Source organism: Pogona vitticeps, chromosome 4 (genome assembly GCF_051106095.1).
Source record: "Pogona vitticeps strain Pit_001003342236 chromosome 4, PviZW2.1, whole genome shotgun sequence".
In the NCBI taxonomy this organism is placed as follows: domain Eukaryota; kingdom Metazoa; phylum Chordata; class Lepidosauria; order Squamata; family Agamidae; genus Pogona; species Pogona vitticeps.
Genome location: NC_135786.1, coordinates 24,320,155 through 24,327,636, shown reverse-complemented (window position 1 = coordinate 24,327,636; position 7,482 = coordinate 24,320,155).

Below are 7,482 nucleotides of genomic sequence, written 5' to 3'. Positions count from 1 at the left end.
CAGCGCTTTCCAGGGTTGCAGGTCAGTGGCATGCAGAAGCTGCCAGGTTCAATCCCAGGCATTTTCAATTGAAGGGCAGTCGTGGGGTCCAAACAAAATTTAAATCCAAATTTAGTAGTCTATAAAGGTATCGCCTATTTTTGCGTTAGACATTTTCAAAGCAAGGATGGTGATGGGGGGAGGGGAGGGTGCTCTGTGAAACCCTGGCAAACAGCTGCCAGTCAGTATTAACACTGAGCTAAATCAGCCAATGGTCTGATTTGTGTATGGCAACTATGTTTAGTTGCTCCTCTCACAACCACTGAATCTGTCTGAAACCACTGCCTGTACATGCAAACATGTTTATCACATACAGATTGGTACATGCGCACATCTTAAACCGTTGATGCACTTACAAATGAAATGGCTGGGGTCCTATTAGTGTGTACATTAAATTTTGCATAACTTGCTCCAGCTAATTGCAGCTAACTGAGAAGATGCTGAGGCACATCTTGGTTGCTCAGATGGGCATATGACCAAGCATGCAACAAAGACACACCCTGGCACCCCGTCAATTAGCTATGGTAAGAGACACAAACTTTATGCATTGACTATTCCTGGTGATTTAACTAAATTCCTAATCCCAGCCCTATTAGAGGCAGACCATGCTTCTGGCCATTCTTTCCTCCCTGAGCTAAAAAGAAATTCTTTGAATTTCAAAAAGGGAGAATGCATGACTCTCCTTGAGATGGGTTATAAATTCCAAACTACCAGCTGAGGATGGACTTGCACTCCTTCCCCCTCCAGAGGCCTTTTGCAGAGGGCACCTACTGTATTTCCAACTAAGAAGCTAGTGTGGCCTCAACATCAGCCATGTAGCTTTAAGACATCAATAACAGGATATAATTTTGGAGCTTCCCACAAGAACTTCAATGTACAGCCTTGAAGAAAACGATTTATCATGGAAAGCTCACTTTTTTAAAAAAAAATATTCTTAATGGTAGATTAAATATACCACCTGTTCCTAAATTTGTACAGGCTTTATGGTATACCAATAGGAGCAATGTACTGAAAAACCTGTCTGGAATTACTATTAGTAATTAATTAATAATGACTATTTAACTACTGTACTGCGACGTCCTTCAATGAGAACTGGATTACATGGTTCTCTTCCCCTCCTTTAATCACACAACCCTGCGAGGTAGGTTCCTCCAACCTGGCTGAGGCAGGACGGCTGGCTCGAGGTCACCCAATGCGGAGTCATGCCTTATTGGGAACTAGAACCTTGACCACTAAGTTTCTAATCCAGCCCTGCAACCTCAAAGCTGTCTGAGTCGGCGAGGGTTGGATCCGGAAGTGGATGGATCGTGGGCGCATCCTTGCCCTGGGTTTCCCACCAGCCCCGCAGCGTGCTGAACGAGCCCCCGTTTGCCAGAAAAGCCCCCCTCCTCCGGCGTCCCCATCAGCTCCCGGCTGGGTGGGCAGGGCCAGAGCAACGTGGCGCCGTCCAGCCCCATCTGCTAACACACACACACAAACTTTTTTGGAGTCCTAGAGAGTTAAAAGGAAAACTTCGGATCCTTCATTCCCCCTGACATTCCGCCACGATCCAATCCGGTCTCGTCTCTTTCTTGGTCTGCCGGAGGTACAATATTCTGGAGGAGTACGGGGGGCTGCCTCAGCATCCGGGATGCGAATTCCCGATCCGGATTCTGGAAGCCCAATCGCCGCCTGGCCGGGGGCTGCGTATCCTAGCGGAGCCCCTCGCATCGGAAGGCGGGACGTGCCTCCCCTCGGCGCTCCGATCGATGGCTGGGAGACGCTGAACCGCTTCCTTTAGGGTCAGTTCCCGGAAACCCGCAGGGATTTCTCTCTTCCTTTGCCTGCTCTACTGGATCGGGCAACAAACTTCGGAGGTGAACTTTCTGTGCCTTTGCCATCATCGCCATGGGTAAGCGGAGGAAGGGCGGGCGGGGAGGGGAGACGGTTGCGGGGGGGTGAGTAGAGGGACATGGTTGTCTGTCTACAATTAGTTTTCTCCCCCAAAATCTCTTGATATTTAAATCTTCGCTCCCCCTCCCTTGTCTTCTCTCAGTAGTGGCTTAATATGCCTTACTCTCTATGTATTTGCATGGAAGGTTTAAATAAATAAAATGCTGGAGAAGAGAAAGTATCTGATAAAGTGGGCTCTGTTTGTGTGTGTGCGCGCGCGCCTGTGTTGTGGCGATTTATAGCATCCCTAAAAGGGCTTTCAAAGTAAGTGAGATATTTAAGAAATGATTTTACCAAATCTGCTTCCCAGGTCAGTTTCCATGGCGGAGCAGAGATTCAAACCCTGTTGTGGGGAGTCCTAGTCTGTCACTCTACTCACTGCACCACACTGGGAATCCAGTGGATTACAGGCCATGAAAGCATGAGCCAGACAAGACTATTAGTATTCAAGACTTTGTTGCTTTTTAAAGAAATTGATATTCTTGCTTTTTAAAGAAATGGATATTTAAAGAAAAGAATATTTGTTCAAGACTGTGTTGCTTTTTAAAGAAAGATGCTCTTGAAAACCCGTTCAGGAACTTGTGGGCCTTCTGGTTTGAATTCCAGGCAGGGCCAAACCAAGACAGGAGGCCATGTGTCATGCTTGGGTTATCCTTTGCCACCCGAGGTGGTTATCTCACTCCGTTAAATGTGAAAACATGCTGTTGTCCTTGTAAAATTCCAGACCTCTGCACTGAACTCTATGGGTTTTCCTTTTGAGCAGCTGAGGTGTTCAGCTGCAGTCCTCGCCAATTTATTTGGGTGTAAGCACTGTCAAATAGTGCACAGTTTGCTGCTAAGTAAACAAATTAGATTGGATTGTAAGGATGTAATCTAGTTTATGTCTGTTTGTTCCTGAAATACTTTTTTCTTGTTTAGTGCCAACATGTACTGTATTACAAAACAAATGTTTGTGGAAAAACAAGTCCTGCTGAAGTTAGTGGAACTTATTTCTGAGTGAGCAGGAACTGGAATATGGTGTGTGTGTGCTTTCTTGAACCATTTTAGTCTTTGTAAAGAAAACAGCCCACCAATATTTGGTCAGGCAAAATGTGGCATTTAGTTTAACTCACCTGCTTAGCATTGAATGGTTCACTTGTTTGTTGAAACAAAGATAGCAGAATGAAATTTGGTACATATATCCATAATCTTACTTTCTAGTTCAAATCTGAATGTCAGTACAATGTAGTATATTTTCTGAAGATCTAAATATTGGGACAAAAGGGCAATGTTCTGCATTACAAGTAAAACAAAAACAAAAGATTATTGGGTTCCTACCCATTTTCAGAGAGGTGAAGAGGGTTATGTAGGCACAGTACTGGTAAAATGAAGAAACACCTACAAGTCAAGAAATAATTAAAAAGATATCGGACTGCGCCAAAATGGATAGACTAACACTGAAAATCAAAGGAAAAGAAGATACAAAATATTATCAAACATGGGTCTTATTCTATCATTGGTTAGAAGGATGGTGTATAGATGATTATTAACTGCACCCTGGTGTCACGGTGTTAACATTGATGGATTTTATATAATAAAAAGAAAATTAAACACACACACACATACACACACATGCACATACAGGTTCTAGGAAAAGACCAAGAGTATAAAATGTGGGAAATGTTTTACTCTGAACAGGTCTTAAAATAGTTTTACTACAAATGTGGGTTTTTATTTTCTGTACTCTTGAACTTGTTGCAGGTTTTGCTTGTCGGCCATAATCTCCAAAGCGTCACAGCCACTGCAAAGAGCGGCAAGTGCGCGCAGAAGGGCCCCAAATTCGCCGCTGTGGAGTTTCAGACCCAGGAAGCCTCAGGGCATGCCCAGGTGGCCTAAGGCATGCTCAGGCATGCCTTAGGACCACCCACATTTCTACACAGACCCCCTGAGGGAGCAACGGCTCTGACAGGGGCAACCATTCTTCTTCAAAGGGGTTAGTCGACTTTGTCGCCCATGGACCAGCCTGAACCCTCTCGGGTTCTTCGGGCACGACGTCTTCTGGATCTGGGATCAGTAACGGGGTGGTCTCCTCGTCCCCAGTCCATCCCCAGAAAGCGGGTCTCTCATCATGCGGGAACTCCCAGGGGCCAGGAAACACCCCCCTTTTCGTAATTCTTCCATATGCCATGCTTTCTTCTCCTCACGTTCTCTCTCAACCGCCTCCCTCTCTTCTCTCAGCTTACGCCGCCACTCACGGGTCTCTGTCTCACCCCAATAAGATGGACGCTGAGGTATTCCTCTCTTTCTACGTTCCTCAGCCTCTTTTCTGGGCACCCGGACCTGCTCCCACTTCCCAGTCCAAGGGTCCTGCATTGATACCCATTCCCATCCACCCGGGATGACGTCCCGAGTACTACTGATCTCCCCCGCTCCTACCTCAGCTACCTCCCTCCTCTCCTCCTCCTTTCCCGCCAAAAAGGGTGTCATCCGAGTCCCAACAGATAACCCTTTCATTCCCCTTTCCAAGTCAGCAGTATCCACAGCCTGATGTATCAAAGCGGGCGGGCTAGGTGGGGGATCCGTCTGGGTGCCTATATTCGCCCTGGGGCGGGACGGCACTCCAACCAGCACTTCTTGCCCCGAGGTTCAGGTTCCACATGCGTCATTAGCTGTCTTGCTCTTTTAGAAAAAAGCAGAATGTCAATGTTTTAAATAAATAAGAGTTGACTTTGACATCCTGCTTTTCTGGAAATGGTTGAATATTTGTTATTTTATGTAATAGACTACATTGTAACATGTCTGCCAGTCTTTAAGGCACTAGATTACTTTCTGTTGTATTTGCTGCAGATGAACATGGCTACCCTCTGAATATTCTCCTGATATAAATTGTAAGGCCCAGCTGGTCTTGAAGTTGGATCTTTTATATAACAGCCATTTATGTAACAAAAACCAAGCCGCAAAAGTTTTATTGACTCTCCACTGGCAAAGGATTTATTCTTCCAGACAGGTCAGCCTGCCTAGCCCCACCCCTGGCTTCCCCATTGGAACACTGGCAGACTTCTCAAGAGTAAACTTTCCCAAGAAATATTTCAAACCTAAGCTTTAACACTGGTCATGTTGCTTACATACCTGGCTATATTGCACTTAACCTCCCAGGTTTCCTCTGATTCTTACCTACTCATTCATTGTTGGGTTGCTTACAAGTATTTCTAACTTGTACTCCTTTTGATTATTATTAGAGACTGTGATATTATGTAAAAGATAGAAAGAGGGGCCAGTTATATGAGCTCTTGTTTTCCTAATGACTGAACTGAATCATTTGAGAACAGAATTAAGTTTACAACATTTTCAGAGTATTTTGAGATGGTTACTTGGGAAAAACAAATACCCTCACAAAATTAGTTTTTAATATTATGCTTGCAATTTCAAGAAATCGACCTACCCACATATGAAAAAGGAAACAGAGGGGGGGGAAGAGAGTAGTTAGTGAAGAGTGTGTAGCAACATGACAGTGGTCAGAGGTTAAAGGGGTTGCTAGAATAAAGAGCTCAAATGTTTTGTTAGGAAGAAAGCAAATGGCCAAGGTAAACCAGACAGAAGTGATAACTCTGTACTCAGACAGCTGAAGACAAACTCCCTGACTTTCTCACAGAGTTGTGAAACTGATAAGGAAAAGTTAACCCCATTATATATTTTTTAAATAACAGAAAACAAGGAAGTCTCTGATTGAAGCACACACACACAGGTGAGGGTTTTTTATGCTTTGTGTTATCCTCCTATAGGAAAGATCTTTTAGATGCTTCATACCAACCCATCTTATATGGTTCTTGGATATGGAGGTTCCTCTTGGTGCTTGTTAATTAGAATTATTGAGTTTTTCACAGTACCTGAAATTCTGTTAGCACAAAAACATTTAGACTTCTGGGGCACACCGAGTGCGTCATTCCAGTTAGAGAAGAGTTCTGTTGGACTTGTACAGCTGTCTACACGGCTGCATTTCTTTTCACTGCTGATACCCAACATAGCTGGCATTTTGGAAAACAGGGCAATCAATCTTCGCTGACTATGAAGTACTCTTTACATACTAATCAAAACCAACAACTGGTTCACACAATACCTTTCTTTCACACAAGGGCTGTCCCAACCTGTGTTTGGGCAGAGAACATTGTATGAAGAAACAGGCCACAGATACACAGGTGGGAGCAGTGCTTTCCAGGGTTGCAGGTCAGTGGCATGCAGAAGCTGCCAGGTTCAGTCCCAGGCATTTTCAATTGAAGGGCAGTCGTGGGGTCCAAACAAAATTAAATCCAAATTTAGTAGTCTATAAAGGTATCGCCTATTTTTGCGTTAGACATTTTCAAAGCAAGGATGGTGATGGGGGGAGGGGAGGGTGCTCTGTGAAACCCTGGCAAACAGCTGCCAGTCAGTATTAACACTGAGCTAAATCAGCCAATGGTCTGATTTGTGTATGGCAACTATGTTTAGTTGCTCCTCTCACAACCCCTGAATCTGTCTGAAACCACTGCCTGTACATGCAAACATGTTTATCACATACAGATTGGTACATGCGCACATCTTAAACCGTTGATGCACTTACAAATGAAATGGCTGGGATCCTATTAGTGTGTACATTAAATTTTGCATAACTTGCTCCAGCTAATTGCAGCTAACTGAGAAGATGCTGAGGCACATCTTGGTTGCTCAGATGGGCATATGACCAAGCATGCAACAAAGACACACCCTGGCATCCCGTCAATTAGCTATGGTAAGAGACACAAACTTTATGCATTGACTATTCCTGGTGATTTAACTAAATTCCTAATCCCAGCCCTGTTAGAGGCAGACCATGCTTCTGGCCATTCTTTCCTCCCTGAGCTAAAAAGAAATTCTTTGAATTTCAAAAAGGGAGAATGCATGACTCTCCTTGAGATGGGTTATAAATTCCAAACTACCAGCTGAGGACAGACTTGCACTCCTTCCCCCTCCAGAGGCCTTTTGCAGAGGGCACCTACTGTATTTCCAACTAAGAAGCTGCTGTGGCCTCAACATCAGCCATGTAGCTTTAAGACATCAATAACAGGATATAATTTTGGAGCTTCCCACAAGAACTTCAATGCACAGCCTTGAAGAAAACGATTTATCATGGAAAGCTCACTTTTTTAAAAAAATATTCTTAATGGTAGATTAAATATACCACCTGTTCCTAAATTTGTACAGGCTTTATGGTATACCAATAGGAGCAATGTACTGAAAAACCTGTCTGGAATTACTATTAGTAATTAATTAATAATGACTATTTAACTACTGTACTGCAACGTCCTTCAATGAGAACTGGATTACATGGTTCTCTTCCCCTCCTTTAATCACACAACAACCCTGCGAGATAGGTTCCTCCAACCTGGCTGAGGCAGGACGGCTGGCTTGAGGTCACCCAATGCGGATTCATGCCTTATTGGGAACTAGAACCTTGACCACTAAGTTTCTAATCCAGCCCTGCAACCTCAAAGCTGTCTGAGTCGGCGAGGGTTGGAT